Source organism: Schistocerca piceifrons, unplaced genomic scaffold (assembly GCF_021461385.2).
Source record: "Schistocerca piceifrons isolate TAMUIC-IGC-003096 unplaced genomic scaffold, iqSchPice1.1 HiC_scaffold_572, whole genome shotgun sequence".
Classification (NCBI taxonomy): Eukaryota; Metazoa; Arthropoda; class Insecta; order Orthoptera; family Acrididae; genus Schistocerca; species Schistocerca piceifrons.
Genome location: NW_025728813.1, coordinates 70,924 through 84,464, shown reverse-complemented (window position 1 = coordinate 84,464; position 13,541 = coordinate 70,924). Strand labels below are relative to the sequence as shown.

Here is a 13,541-nt window from a genome sequence, read left to right as displayed (position 1 = left end):
TTATTGCTACTTACAGCTTCCCTTTTCCTCTTCTCCCAGCAGAGCATGAAGCCAAAAGCATTGCTCTGCGACGTTTGAGGTGCGCGCCTTGCCAGTCAGTATGTGCAAAGATGCTCGCAAAGAGAGAGGGGCGCCGACGCGGCACTCGACACGAAATGCGCCAAGCGACCGTACGAACGGTCGAACGAAACGTCCACATCCGGTGTGGTCTAGTGGCTAGGATACATGGCTTTCACCCAGGAGGCCCGGGTTCGATTCCCGGTACCGGAACGGAATTTTTTCCACACGAATCGTGGCAAGTTTGAGCTGTCCGAGCAGCCGTTTGCCGTCCTGCTCGCAATATAGCTACTGTTTCGTGACCGTCAGCAGAATATAGACTAGGGAAGCAGACACACGACGACCATAGAAAAGGTGTATGGCTTCATGCCACCTGTTTCCAGCGTAGGGCTGAGCAACTGCATCTGCCGAGGCCCGTTAGCTCAGTTGGTTAGAGCGTCGTGCTAATAACGCGAAGGTCGTGGGTTCGATCCCCCCACGGGCCACTACTCTTTTACTACTACGAAAAGGCAGCGCCGATTTCAGCTGGCGAGTGTGATGACCAAAAGATCATCACCCTGCGTGGAAGTTGACAGAGGATCCGAACCCGACTCGTCGGGAAGCGCTACAGCATTCACTCGGCAATGGCCATAATATCTTGAATACACTGGTTCTCAACCGATAAAGAGAAAATGAAAGAAAATGTCCGATTGCCGATGCGTAACAACTTTGGCCCTTGTCAGTACTTGGGCGGGTGAGCGCATGGGAACACAGGGCACTATTTGCACTTTTACTTCCTATTTTTGTTTCTCCTTTGTTTTCGGAGCTACAGCCCGATTCGGTCAGGGAGACGCCACCGTGAAATGAAGGGGGCGTGCTGTGTGTCCATCGCCTCGCCTCTCCTTACCTCTCTCAGTCGTTTCTCGTGCTTGTCGTTTTGATAAAGGCCGATTTGAGAGCGTCAGCTCTCGCGTCAGCTGAGCAAAGTCGAGACAAGTCGAGACACGAGACAAGTCGAGACACACTAAGGGCTGGTATGCAGCGAGTAAGAGGGCGAAAAAACAATAATTTAAGAGCGCGTGGCAAAAGTACTCATACGCGAAATTAAAAGCCTGCTGCGGTGGCCGGGAATCGAACGCGGATCAACTGCTTGGAAGGCAACTATGCTGACTGTTGTGACGTAACAAGACTGTTACGCCACACGGTAGTAGCCAAAAGAAAGGCACGCTAAACTAACGCTGTAGCCGATAGTGCACGCACGGCAATAAGCATACGGGCGTGAAGTCTGGAACATAAAAACTTATGAATGAATAAGAAGAAAAGTATTTAGATGCTTTTTACTTATCTTTTCTTTATTCCTTGGAATACATCGCTCTTTAATACTAGTAAGCTATAGGCACTGATACAATTGGCTCCTTGCTAGTTCGTAGCCATTAACTTCTGATGGCTATTCTGTCTCTCGGCTAATGAGAGAGAAAGGCTTCGTACAACTGGGCGATAGCTAGGTCGCGTACAACTGGGCGGTAGCTTGGTTCTCGTACAACTGGGGTCGAGTCCACTCTCGTATCACGAGACCTGCCTTGGTGGTGGCGCTAGGTCTGCGATCACAGTGGCGACACGCGGGTCCGACATGTACTACATGGACCGCGGCCGAGTTAAACTACCACCTAGCAAGTGTGGTGTCTGGCGGTGACACCACACTGACCATTACACCACCACCGCACAAGCGAGCGCCGCGCGTCCGCGCTGTGTCGGCTTCCCGCCAGTCGGCAGCGGCCGAAGGTGATCGTACCTGGCAGGCGCATTTCGAGGCAGGCTAGGGGAGCACATCCAGACGCATTCGGACAGCGTATCCGCGCACATTTCGCATCCTTTGGCAAGAGTTGGGCGCCGGCGACGCAAGAGTACGCAGAGGACCGCGTTCTGGCGGCATTTTTAAGCAGTGCAGTGCAGGATTCAGCGTCTGCAGCATCTTTCCCACAGAATGCTACGGCGCTTGACGGCAGTCCCACTTTCCCTTGAGACATCTGCTCGGGAAGCAGCGTCAAGTTACCGCTGGCCCCAGCATCGGTGGTTCAGTGGTAGAATGCTCGCCTGCCACGCGGGCGGCCCGGGTTCGATTCCCGGCCGATGCATCATTTTGCTTTTCCCGCGATGATGCTGCCGCGTGGCTTGAGCGCTTGAGATGCACGATCCACAAGAATGTGTAGCTGGATTTCCCTTGAGAAGGACCGAGAACGCAGCACTCGCGGGTCCCCACTAGGACGCTCGCATCATGTTCTACAGACTAGCGTCGGCCTGGCCTCACAAGTTGCTGGGTCCGGGTGCCTCCGAGGCTCTGAACTTTAACGACAAGGAGTGCTGCCTATCGTTGCAACAGCTGCAGCAGCACCGCAATCAACTGGGCCGGCAGTGCACGTGTAGCAACAGAACACGTTATCCAGGAAGTACAGTGTCTCTACGTCTAATATTGGGTACGGTATTTACCCAGTTTCCAGGACAAGCGGTGCACCCGTGCCTCGGTAGCGCAGTAGGCAGCGCGTAAGTCTCATAATCTTAAGGTCGTGAGTTCGATCCTCACCCGGGGCATTTAATTTTCTGTGACTGATGGTGGTGCTGTTGCTAGGGCGCCAACGTATTTCTTGTTTGTTATCCACAACGTTTCAACGCTTCAGCGGGAAAATGTTTACTTCCTGTTATTGCTACTTACAGCTTCCCTTTTCCTCTTCTCCCAGCAGAGCATGAAGCCAAAAGCATTGCTCTGCGACGTTTGAGGTGCGCGCCTTGCCAGTCAGTATGTGCAAAGATGCTCGCAAAGAGAGAGGGGCGCCGACGCGGCACTCGACACGAAATGCGCCAAGCGACCGTACGAACGGTCGAACGAAACGTCCACATCCGGTGTGGTCTAGTGGCTAGGATACATGGCTTTCACCCAGGAGGCCCGGGTTCGATTCCCGGTACCGGAACGGAATTTTTTCCACACGAATCGTGGCAAGTTTGAGCTGTCCGAGCAGCCGTTTGCCGTCCTGCTCGCAATATAGCTACTGTTTCGTGACCGTCAGCAGAATATAGACTAGGGAAGCAGACACACGACGACCATAGAAAAGGTGTATGGCTTCATGCCACCTGTTTCCAGCGTAGGGCTGAGCAACTGCATCTGCCGAGGCCCGTTAGCTCAGTTGGTTAGAGCGTCGTGCTAATAACGCGAAGGTCGTGGGTTCGATCCCCCCACGGGCCACTACTCTTTTACTACTACGAAAAGGCAGCGCCGATTTCAGCTGGCGAGTGTGATGACCAAAAGATCATCACCCTGCGTGGAAGTTGACAGAGGATCCGAACCCGACTCGTCGGGAAGCGCTACAGCATTCACTCGGCAATGGCCATAATATCTTGAATACACTGGTTCTCAACCGATAAAGAGAAAATGAAAGAAAATGTCCGATTGCCGATGCGTAACAACTTTGGCCCTTGTCAGTACTTGGGCGGGTGAGCGCATGGGAACACAGGGCACTATTTGCACTTTTACTTCCTATTTTTGTTTCTCCTTTGTTTTCGGAGCTACAGCCCGATTCGGTCAGGGAGACGCCACCGTGAAATGAAGGGGGCGTGCTGTGTGTCCATCGCCTCGCCTCTCCTTACCTCTCTCAGTCGTTTCTCGTGCTTGTCGTTTTGATAAAGGCCGATTTGAGAGCGTCAGCTCTCGCGTCAGCTGAGCAAAGTCGAGACAAGTCGAGACACGAGACAAGTCGAGACACACTAAGGGCTGGTATGCAGCGAGTAAGAGGGCGAAAAAACAATAATTTAAGAGCGCGTGGCAAAAGTACTCATACGCGAAATTAAAAGCCTGCTGCGGTGGCCGGGAATCGAACGCGGATCAACTGCTTGGAAGGCAACTATGCTGACTGTTGTGACGTAACAAGACTGTTACGCCACACGGTAGTAGCCAAAAGAAAGGCACGCTAAACTAACGCTGTAGCCGATAGTGCACGCACGGCAATAAGCATACGGGCGTGAAGTCTGGAACATAAAAACTTATGAATGAATAAGAAGAAAAGTATTTAGATGCTTTTTACTTATCTTTTCTTTATTCCTTGGAATACATCGCTCTTTAATACTAGTAAGCTATAGGCACTGATACAATTGGCTCCTTGCTAGTTCGTAGCCATTAACTTCTGATGGCTATTCTGTCTCTCGGCTAATGAGAGAGAAAGGCTTCGTACAACTGGGCGATAGCTAGGTCGCGTACAACTGGGCGGTAGCTTGGTTCTCGTACAACTGGGGTCGAGTCCACTCTCGTATCACGAGACCTGCCTTGGTGGTGGCGCTAGGTCTGCGATCACAGTGGCGACACGCGGGTCCGACATGTACTACATGGACCGCGGCCGAGTTAAACTACCACCTAGCAAGTGTGGTGTCTGGCGGTGACACCACACTGACCATTACACCACCACCGCACAAGCGAGCGCCGCGCGTCCGCGCTGTGTCGGCTTCCCGCCAGTCGGCAGCGGCCGAAGGTGATCGTACCTGGCAGGCGCATTTCGAGGCAGGCTAGGGGAGCACATCCAGACGCATTCGGACAGCGTATCCGCGCACATTTCGCATCCTTTGGCAAGAGTTGGGCGCCGGCGACGCAAGAGTACGCAGAGGACCGCGTTCTGGCGGCATTTTTAAGCAGTGCAGTGCAGGATTCAGCGTCTGCAGCATCTTTCCCACAGAATGCTACGGCGCTTGACGGCAGTCCCACTTTCCCTTGAGACATCTGCTCGGGAAGCAGCGTCAAGTTACCGCTGGCCCCAGCATCGGTGGTTCAGTGGTAGAATGCTCGCCTGCCACGCGGGCGGCCCGGGTTCGATTCCCGGCCGATGCATCATTTTGCTTTTCCCGCGATGATGCTGCCGCGTGGCTTGAGCGCTTGAGATGCACGATCCACAAGAATGTGTAGCTGGATTTCCCTTGAGAAGGACCGAGAACGCAGCACTCGCGGGTCCCCACTAGGACGCTCGCATCATGTTCTACAGACTAGCGTCGGCCTGGCCTCACAAGTTGCTGGGTCCGGGTGCCTCCGAGGCTCTGAACTTTAACGACAAGGAGTGCTGCCTATCGTTGCAACAGCTGCAGCAGCACCGCAATCAACTGGGCCGGCAGTGCACGTGTAGCAACAGAACACGTTATCCAGGAAGTACAGTGTCTCTACGTCTAATATTGGGTACGGTATTTACCCAGTTTCCAGGACAAGCGGTGCACCCGTGCCTCGGTAGCGCAGTAGGCAGCGCGTAAGTCTCATAATCTTAAGGTCGTGAGTTCGATCCTCACCCGGGGCATTTAATTTTCTGTGACTGATGGTGGTGCTGTTGCTAGGGCGCCAACGTATTTCTTGTTTGTTATCCACAACGTTTCAACGCTTCAGCGGGAAAATGTTTACTTCCTGTTATTGCTACTTACAGCTTCCCTTTTCCTCTTCTCCCAGCAGAGCATGAAGCCAAAAGCATTGCTCTGCGACGTTTGAGGTGCGCGCCTTGCCAGTCAGTATGTGCAAAGATGCTCGCAAAGAGAGAGGGGCGCCGACGCGGCACTCGACACGAAATGCGCCAAGCGACCGTACGAACGGTCGAACGAAACGTCCACATCCGGTGTGGTCTAGTGGCTAGGATACATGGCTTTCACCCAGGAGGCCCGGGTTCGATTCCCGGTACCGGAACGGAATTTTTTCCACACGAATCGTGGCAAGTTTGAGCTGTCCGAGCAGCCGTTTGCCGTCCTGCTCGCAATATAGCTACTGTTTCGTGACCGTCAGCAGAATATAGACTAGGGAAGCAGACACACGACGACCATAGAAAAGGTGTATGGCTTCATGCCACCTGTTTCCAGCGTAGGGCTGAGCAACTGCATCTGCCGAGGCCCGTTAGCTCAGTTGGTTAGAGCGTCGTGCTAATAACGCGAAGGTCGTGGGTTCGATCCCCCCACGGGCCACTACTCTTTTACTACTACGAAAAGGCAGCGCCGATTTCAGCTGGCGAGTGTGATGACCAAAAGATCATCACCCTGCGTGGAAGTTGACAGAGGATCCGAACCCGACTCGTCGGGAAGCGCTACAGCATTCACTCGGCAATGGCCATAATATCTTGAATACACTGGTTCTCAACCGATAAAGAGAAAATGAAAGAAAATGTCCGATTGCCGATGCGTAACAACTTTGGCCCTTGTCAGTACTTGGGCGGGTGAGCGCATGGGAACACAGGGCACTATTTGCACTTTTACTTCCTATTTTTGTTTCTCCTTTGTTTTCGGAGCTACAGCCCGATTCGGTCAGGGAGACGCCACCGTGAAATGAAGGGGGCGTGCTGTGTGTCCATCGCCTCGCCTCTCCTTACCTCTCTCAGTCGTTTCTCGTGCTTGTCGTTTTGATAAAGGCCGATTTGAGAGCGTCAGCTCTCGCGTCAGCTGAGCAAAGTCGAGACAAGTCGAGACACGAGACAAGTCGAGACACACTAAGGGCTGGTATGCAGCGAGTAAGAGGGCGAAAAAACAATAATTTAAGAGCGCGTGGCAAAAGTACTCATACGCGAAATTAAAAGCCTGCTGCGGTGGCCGGGAATCGAACGCGGATCAACTGCTTGGAAGGCAACTATGCTGACCATTACACCACCACCGCACAAGCGAGCGCCGCGCGTCCGCGCTGTGTCGGCTTCCCGCCAGTCGGCAGCGGCCGAAGGTGATCGTACCTGGCAGGCGCATTTCGAGGCAGGCTAGGGGAGCACATCCAGACGCATTCGGACAGCGTATCCGCGCACATTTCGCATCCTTTGGCAAGAGTTGGGCGCCGGCGACGCAAGAGTACGCAGAGGACCGCGTTCTGGCGGCATTTTTAAGCAGTGCAGTGCAGGATTCAGCGTCTGCAGCATCTTTCCCACAGAATGCTACGGCGCTTGACGGCAGTCCCACTTTCCCTTGAGACATCTGCTCGGGAAGCAGCGTCAAGTTACCGCTGGCCCCAGCATCGGTGGTTCAGTGGTAGAATGCTCGCCTGCCACGCGGGCGGCCCGGGTTCGATTCCCGGCCGATGCATCATTTTGCTTTTCCCGCGATGATGCTGCCGCGTGGCTTGAGCGCTTGAGATGCACGATCCACAAGAATGTGTAGCTGGATTTCCCTTGAGAAGGACCGAGAACGCAGCACTCGCGGGTCCCCACTAGGACGCTCGCATCATGTTCTACAGACTAGCGTCGGCCTGGCCTCACAAGTTGCTGGGTCCGGGTGCCTCCGAGGCTCTGAACTTTAACGACAAGGAGTGCTGCCTATCGTTGCAACAGCTGCAGCAGCACCGCAATCAACTGGGCCGGCAGTGCACGTGTAGCAACAGAACACGTTATCCAGGAAGTACAGTGTCTCTACGTCTAATATTGGGTACGGTATTTACCCAGTTTCCAGGACAAGCGGTGCACCCGTGCCTCGGTAGCGCAGTAGGCAGCGCGTAAGTCTCATAATCTTAAGGTCGTGAGTTCGATCCTCACCCGGGGCATTTAATTTTCTGTGACTGATGGTGGTGCTGTTGCTAGGGCGCCAACGTATTTCTTGTTTGTTATCCACAACGTTTCAACGCTTCAGCGGGAAAATGTTTACTTCCTGTTATTGCTACTTACAGCTTCCCTTTTCCTCTTCTCCCAGCAGAGCATGAAGCCAAAAGCATTGCTCTGCGACGTTTGAGGTGCGCGCCTTGCCAGTCAGTATGTGCAAAGATGCTCGCAAAGAGAGAGGGGCGCCGACGCGGCACTCGACACGAAATGCGCCAAGCGACCGTACGAACGGTCGAACGAAACGTCCACATCCGGTGTGGTCTAGTGGCTAGGATACATGGCTTTCACCCAGGAGGCCCGGGTTCGATTCCCGGTACCGGAACGGAATTTTTTCCACACGAATCGTGGCAAGTTTGAGCTGTCCGAGCAGCCGTTTGCCGTCCTGCTCGCAATATAGCTACTGTTTCGTGACCGTCAGCAGAATATAGACTAGGGAAGCAGACACACGACGACCATAGAAAAGGTGTATGGCTTCATGCCACCTGTTTCCAGCGTAGGGCTGAGCAACTGCATCTGCCGAGGCCCGTTAGCTCAGTTGGTTAGAGCGTCGTGCTAATAACGCGAAGGTCGTGGGTTCGATCCCCCCACGGGCCACTACTCTTTTACTACTACGAAAAGGCAGCGCCGATTTCAGCTGGCGAGTGTGATGACCAAAAGATCATCACCCTGCGTGGAAGTTGACAGAGGATCCGAACCCGACTCGTCGGGAAGCGCTACAGCATTCACTCGGCAATGGCCATAATATCTTGAATACACTGGTTCTCAACCGATAAAGAGAAAATGAAAGAAAATGTCCGATTGCCGATGCGTAACAACTTTGGCCCTTGTCAGTACTTGGGCGGGTGAGCGCATGGGAACACAGGGCACTATTTGCACTTTTACTTCCTATTTTTGTTTCTCCTTTGTTTTCGGAGCTACAGCCCGATTCGGTCAGGGAGACGCCACCGTGAAATGAAGGGGGCGTGCTGTGTGTCCATCGCCTCGCCTCTCCTTACCTCTCTCAGTCGTTTCTCGTGCTTGTCGTTTTGATAAAGGCCGATTTGAGAGCGTCAGCTCTCGCGTCAGCTGAGCAAAGTCGAGACAAGTCGAGACACGAGACAAGTCGAGACACACTAAGGGCTGGTATGCAGCGAGTAAGAGGGCGAAAAAACAATAATTTAAGAGCGCGTGGCAAAAGTACTCATACGCGAAATTAAAAGCCTGCTGCGGTGGCCGGGAATCGAACGCGGATCAACTGCTTGGAAGGCAACTATGCTGACCATTACACCACCACCGCACAAGCGAGCGCCGCGCGTCCGCGCTGTGTCGGCTTCCCGCCAGTCGGCAGCGGCCGAAGGTGATCGTACCTGGCAGGCGCATTTCGAGGCAGGCTAGGGGAGCACATCCAGACGCATTCGGACAGCGTATCCGCGCACATTTCGCATCCTTTGGCAAGAGTTGGGCGCCGGCGACGCAAGAGTACGCAGAGGACCGCGTTCTGGCGGCATTTTTAAGCAGTGCAGTGCAGGATTCAGCGTCTGCAGCATCTTTCCCACAGAATGCTACGGCGCTTGACGGCAGTCCCACTTTCCCTTGAGACATCTGCTCGGGAAGCAGCGTCAAGTTACCGCTGGCCCCAGCATCGGTGGTTCAGTGGTAGAATGCTCGCCTGCCACGCGGGCGGCCCGGGTTCGATTCCCGGCCGATGCATCATTTTGCTTTTCCCGCGATGATGCTGCCGCGTGGCTTGAGCGCTTGAGATGCACGATCCACAAGAATGTGTAGCTGGATTTCCCTTGAGAAGGACCGAGAACGCAGCACTCGCGGGTCCCCACTAGGACGCTCGCATCATGTTCTACAGACTAGCGTCGGCCTGGCCTCACAAGTTGCTGGGTCCGGGTGCCTCCGAGGCTCTGAACTTTAACGACAAGGAGTGCTGCCTATCGTTGCAACAGCTGCAGCAGCACCGCAATCAACTGGGCCGGCAGTGCACGTGTAGCAACAGAACACGTTATCCAGGAAGTACAGTGTCTCTACGTCTAATATTGGGTACGGTATTTACCCAGTTTCCAGGACAAGCGGTGCACCCGTGCCTCGGTAGCGCAGTAGGCAGCGCGTAAGTCTCATAATCTTAAGGTCGTGAGTTCGATCCTCACCCGGGGCATTTAATTTTCTGTGACTGATGGTGGTGCTGTTGCTAGGGCGCCAACGTATTTCTTGTTTGTTATCCACAACGTTTCAACGCTTCAGCGGGAAAATGTTTACTTCCTGTTATTGCTACTTACAGCTTCCCTTTTCCTCTTCTCCCAGCAGAGCATGAAGCCAAAAGCATTGCTCTGCGACGTTTGAGGTGCGCGCCTTGCCAGTCAGTATGTGCAAAGATGCTCGCAAAGAGAGAGGGGCGCCGACGCGGCACTCGACACGAAATGCGCCAAGCGACCGTACGAACGGTCGAACGAAACGTCCACATCCGGTGTGGTCTAGTGGCTAGGATACATGGCTTTCACCCAGGAGGCCCGGGTTCGATTCCCGGTACCGGAACGGAATTTTTTCCACACGAATCGTGGCAAGTTTGAGCTGTCCGAGCAGCCGTTTGCCGTCCTGCTCGCAATATAGCTACTGTTTCGTGACCGTCAGCAGAATATAGACTAGGGAAGCAGACACACGACGACCATAGAAAAGGTGTATGGCTTCATGCCACCTGTTTCCAGCGTAGGGCTGAGCAACTGCATCTGCCGAGGCCCGTTAGCTCAGTTGGTTAGAGCGTCGTGCTAATAACGCGAAGGTCGTGGGTTCGATCCCCCCACGGGCCACTACTCTTTTACTACTACGAAAAGGCAGCGCCGATTTCAGCTGGCGAGTGTGATGACCAAAAGATCATCACCCTGCGTGGAAGTTGACAGAGGATCCGAACCCGACTCGTCGGGAAGCGCTACAGCATTCACTCGGCAATGGCCATAATATCTTGAATACACTGGTTCTCAACCGATAAAGAGAAAATGAAAGAAAATGTCCGATTGCCGATGCGTAACAACTTTGGCCCTTGTCAGTACTTGGGCGGGTGAGCGCATGGGAACACAGGGCACTATTTGCACTTTTACTTCCTATTTTTGTTTCTCCTTTGTTTTCGGAGCTACAGCCCGATTAGGTCAGGGAGACGCCACCGTGAAATGAAGGGGGCGTGCTGTGTGTCCATCGCCTCGCCTCTCCTTACCTCTCTCAGTCGTTTCTCGTGCTTGTCGTTTTGATAAAGGCCGATTTGAGAGCGTCAGCTCTCGCGTCAGCTGAGCAAAGTCGAGACAAGTCGAGACACGAGACAAGTCGAGACACACTAAGGGCTGGTATGCAGCGAGTAAGAGGGCGAAAAAACAATAATTTAAGAGCGCGTGGCAAAAGTACTCATACGCGAAATTAAAAGCCTGCTGCGGTGGCCGGGAATCGAACGCGGATCAACTGCTTGGAAGGCAACTATGCTGACCATTACACCACCACCGCACAAGCGAGCGCCGCGCGTCCGCGCTGTGTCGGCTTCCCGCCAGTCGGCAGCGGCCGAAGGTGATCGTACCTGGCAGGCGCATTTCGAGGCAGGCTAGGGGAGCACATCCAGACGCATTCGGACAGCGTATCCGCGCACATTTCGCATCCTTTGGCAAGAGTTGGGCGCCGGCGACGCAAGAGTACGCAGAGGACCGCGTTCTGGCGGCATTTTTAAGCAGTGCAGTGCAGGATTCAGCGTCTGCAGCATCTTTCCCACAGAATGCTACGGCGCTTGACGGCAGTCCCACTTTCCCTTGAGACATCTGCTCGGGAAGCAGCGTCAAGTTACCGCTGGCCCCAGCATCGGTGGTTCAGTGGTAGAATGCTCGCCTGCCACGCGGGCGGCCCGGGTTCGATTCCCGGCCGATGCATCATTTTGCTTTTCCCGCGATGATGCTGCCGCGTGGCTTGAGCGCTTGAGATGCACGATCCACAAGAATGTGTAGCTGGATTTCCCTTGAGAAGGACCGAGAACGCAGCACTCGCGGGTCCCCACTAGGACGCTCGCATCATGTTCTACAGACTAGCGTCGGCCTGGCCTCACAAGTTGCTGGGTCCGGGTGCCTCCGAGGCTCTGAACTTTAACGACAAGGAGTGCTGCCTATCGTTGCAACAGCTGCAGCAGCACCGCAATCAACTGGGCCGGCAGTGCACGTGTAGCAACAGAACACGTTATCCAGGAAGTACAGTGTCTCTACGTCTAATATTGGGTACGGTATTTACCCAGTTTCCAGGACAAGCGGTGCACCCGTGCCTCGGTAGCGCAGTAGGCAGCGCGTAAGTCTCATAATCTTAAGGTCGTGAGTTCGATCCTCACCCGGGGCATTTAATTTTCTGTGACTGATGGTGGTGCTGTTGCTAGGGCGCCAACGTATTTCTTGTTTGTTATCCACAACGTTTCAACGCTTCAGCGGGAAAATGTTTACTTCCTGTTATTGCTACTTACAGCTTCCCTTTTCCTCTTCTCCCAGCAGAGCATGAAGCCAAAAGCATTGCTCTGCGACGTTTGAGGTGCGCGCCTTGCCAGTCAGTATGTGCAAAGATGCTCGCAAAGAGAGAGGGGCGCCGACGCGGCACTCGACACGAAATGCGCCAAGCGACCGTACGAACGGTCGAACGAAACGTCCACATCCGGTGTGGTCTAGTGGCTAGGATACATGGCTTTCACCCAGGAGGCCCGGGTTCGATTCCCGGTACCGGAACGGAATTTTTTCCACACGAATCGTGGCAGGTTTGAGCTGTCCGAGCAGCCGTTTGCCGTCCTGCTCGCAATATAGCTACTGTTTCGTGACCGTCAGCAGAATATAGACTAGGGAAGCAGACACACGACGACCATAGAAAAGGTGTATGGCTTCATGCCACCTGTTTCCAGCGTAGGGCTGAGCAACTGCATCTGCCGAGGCCCGTTAGCTCAGTTGGTTAGAGCGTCGTGCTAATAACGCGAAGGTCGTGGGTTCGATCCCCCCACGGGCCACTACTCTTTTACTACTACGAAAAGGCAGCGCCGATTTCAGCTGGCGAGTGTGATGACCAAAAGATCATCACCCTGCGTGGAAGTTGACAGAGGATCCGAACCCGACTCGTCGGGAAGCGCTACAGCATTCACTCGGCAATGGCCATAATATCTTGAATACACTGGTTCTCAACCGATAAAGAGAAAATGAAAGAAAATGTCCGATTGCCGATGCGTAACAACTTTGGCCCTTGTCAGTACTTGGGCGGGTGAGCGCATGGGAACACAGGGCACTATTTGCACTTTTACTTCCTATTTTTGTTTCTCCTTTGTTTTCGGAGCTACAGCCCGATTCGGTCAGGGAGACGCCACCGTGAAATGAAGGGGGCGTGCTGTGTGTCCATCGCCTCGCCTCTCCTTACCTCTCTCAGTCGTTTCTCGTGCTTGTCGTTTTGATAAAGGCCGATTTGAGAGCGTCAGCTCTCGCGTCAGCTGAGCAAAGTCGAGACAAGTCGAGACACGAGACAAGTCGAGACACACTAAGGGCTGGTATGCAGCGAGTAAGAGGGCGAAAAAACAATAATTTAAGAGCGCGTGGCAAAAGTACTCATACGCGAAATTAAAAGCCTGCTGCGGTGGCCGGGAATCGAACGCGGATCAACTGCTTGGAAGGCAACTATGCTGACCATTACACCACCACCGCACAAGCGAGCGCCGCGCGTCCGCGCTGTGTCGGCTTCCCGCCAGTCGGCAGCGGCCGAAGGTGATCGTACCTGGCAGGCGCATTTCGAGGCAGGCTAGGGGAGCACATCCAGACGCATTCGGACAGCGTATCCGCGCACATTTCGCATCCTTTGGCAAGAGTTGGGCGCCGGCGACGCAAGAGTACGCAGAGGACCGCGTTCTGGCGGCATTTTTAAGCAGTGCAGTGCAGGATTCAGCGTCTGCAGCATCTTTCCCAC

The 13,541-nt window shown here is 54.0% G+C and overlaps 26 non-coding genes across 26 annotated transcripts; 22 read left to right on the top strand and 4 right to left on the bottom strand.

The window, feature by feature from the left end:
* The first annotated feature begins 198 nt into the window (after nucleotides 1-198).
* Trnae-uuc lies at nucleotides 199-270 on the top strand. The gene has a single exon. It is a non-coding gene; the product is annotated as a tRNA-Glu (tRNA).
* A 198-nt stretch (nucleotides 271-468) lies between these two features.
* Trnai-aau lies at nucleotides 469-542 on the top strand. Its single transcript has one exon. It is a non-coding gene; the product is annotated as a tRNA-Ile (tRNA).
* Nucleotides 543-2,100: 1,558 nt separating this feature from the next.
* Nucleotides 2,101-2,171, top strand: Trnag-gcc. The gene has a single exon. It is a non-coding gene; the product is annotated as a tRNA-Gly (tRNA).
* A 381-nt stretch (nucleotides 2,172-2,552) lies between these two features.
* Trnam-cau lies at nucleotides 2,553-2,625 on the top strand. The gene has a single exon. It is a non-coding gene; the product is annotated as a tRNA-Met (tRNA).
* A 305-nt stretch (nucleotides 2,626-2,930) lies between these two features.
* Trnae-uuc lies at nucleotides 2,931-3,002 on the top strand. The gene has a single exon. It is a non-coding gene; the product is annotated as a tRNA-Glu (tRNA).
* Nucleotides 3,003-3,200: 198 nt separating this feature from the next.
* On the top strand, nucleotides 3,201-3,274 carry Trnai-aau. The gene has a single exon. It is a non-coding gene; the product is annotated as a tRNA-Ile (tRNA).
* Nucleotides 3,275-4,832: 1,558 nt separating this feature from the next.
* On the top strand, nucleotides 4,833-4,903 carry Trnag-gcc. The gene has a single exon. It is a non-coding gene; the product is annotated as a tRNA-Gly (tRNA).
* A 381-nt stretch (nucleotides 4,904-5,284) lies between these two features.
* On the top strand, nucleotides 5,285-5,357 carry Trnam-cau. The gene has a single exon. It is a non-coding gene; the product is annotated as a tRNA-Met (tRNA).
* A 305-nt stretch (nucleotides 5,358-5,662) lies between these two features.
* On the top strand, nucleotides 5,663-5,734 carry Trnae-uuc. The gene has a single exon. It is a non-coding gene; the product is annotated as a tRNA-Glu (tRNA).
* Nucleotides 5,735-5,932: 198 nt separating this feature from the next.
* Nucleotides 5,933-6,006, top strand: Trnai-aau. Its single transcript has one exon. It is a non-coding gene; the product is annotated as a tRNA-Ile (tRNA).
* A 610-nt stretch (nucleotides 6,007-6,616) lies between these two features.
* Nucleotides 6,617-6,688, bottom strand: Trnag-ucc. The gene has a single exon. It is a non-coding gene; the product is annotated as a tRNA-Gly (tRNA).
* A 342-nt stretch (nucleotides 6,689-7,030) lies between these two features.
* Trnag-gcc lies at nucleotides 7,031-7,101 on the top strand. The gene has a single exon. It is a non-coding gene; the product is annotated as a tRNA-Gly (tRNA).
* A 381-nt stretch (nucleotides 7,102-7,482) lies between these two features.
* Nucleotides 7,483-7,555, top strand: Trnam-cau. Its single transcript has one exon. It is a non-coding gene; the product is annotated as a tRNA-Met (tRNA).
* A 305-nt stretch (nucleotides 7,556-7,860) lies between these two features.
* Nucleotides 7,861-7,932, top strand: Trnae-uuc. The gene has a single exon. It is a non-coding gene; the product is annotated as a tRNA-Glu (tRNA).
* Nucleotides 7,933-8,130: 198 nt separating this feature from the next.
* Trnai-aau lies at nucleotides 8,131-8,204 on the top strand. Its single transcript has one exon. It is a non-coding gene; the product is annotated as a tRNA-Ile (tRNA).
* A 610-nt stretch (nucleotides 8,205-8,814) lies between these two features.
* On the bottom strand, nucleotides 8,815-8,886 carry Trnag-ucc. The gene has a single exon. It is a non-coding gene; the product is annotated as a tRNA-Gly (tRNA).
* A 342-nt stretch (nucleotides 8,887-9,228) lies between these two features.
* Trnag-gcc lies at nucleotides 9,229-9,299 on the top strand. The gene has a single exon. It is a non-coding gene; the product is annotated as a tRNA-Gly (tRNA).
* Nucleotides 9,300-9,680: 381 nt separating this feature from the next.
* Nucleotides 9,681-9,753, top strand: Trnam-cau. Its single transcript has one exon. It is a non-coding gene; the product is annotated as a tRNA-Met (tRNA).
* A 305-nt stretch (nucleotides 9,754-10,058) lies between these two features.
* Nucleotides 10,059-10,130, top strand: Trnae-uuc. Its single transcript has one exon. It is a non-coding gene; the product is annotated as a tRNA-Glu (tRNA).
* A 198-nt stretch (nucleotides 10,131-10,328) lies between these two features.
* Nucleotides 10,329-10,402, top strand: Trnai-aau. The gene has a single exon. It is a non-coding gene; the product is annotated as a tRNA-Ile (tRNA).
* A 610-nt stretch (nucleotides 10,403-11,012) lies between these two features.
* Trnag-ucc lies at nucleotides 11,013-11,084 on the bottom strand. The gene has a single exon. It is a non-coding gene; the product is annotated as a tRNA-Gly (tRNA).
* A 342-nt stretch (nucleotides 11,085-11,426) lies between these two features.
* Nucleotides 11,427-11,497, top strand: Trnag-gcc. Its single transcript has one exon. It is a non-coding gene; the product is annotated as a tRNA-Gly (tRNA).
* Nucleotides 11,498-11,878: 381 nt separating this feature from the next.
* Nucleotides 11,879-11,951, top strand: Trnam-cau. Its single transcript has one exon. It is a non-coding gene; the product is annotated as a tRNA-Met (tRNA).
* A 305-nt stretch (nucleotides 11,952-12,256) lies between these two features.
* Nucleotides 12,257-12,328, top strand: Trnae-uuc. The gene has a single exon. It is a non-coding gene; the product is annotated as a tRNA-Glu (tRNA).
* Nucleotides 12,329-12,526: 198 nt separating this feature from the next.
* On the top strand, nucleotides 12,527-12,600 carry Trnai-aau. Its single transcript has one exon. It is a non-coding gene; the product is annotated as a tRNA-Ile (tRNA).
* A 610-nt stretch (nucleotides 12,601-13,210) lies between these two features.
* Trnag-ucc lies at nucleotides 13,211-13,282 on the bottom strand. The gene has a single exon. It is a non-coding gene; the product is annotated as a tRNA-Gly (tRNA).
* Between the last annotated feature and the right edge of the window lie 259 nt (nucleotides 13,283-13,541).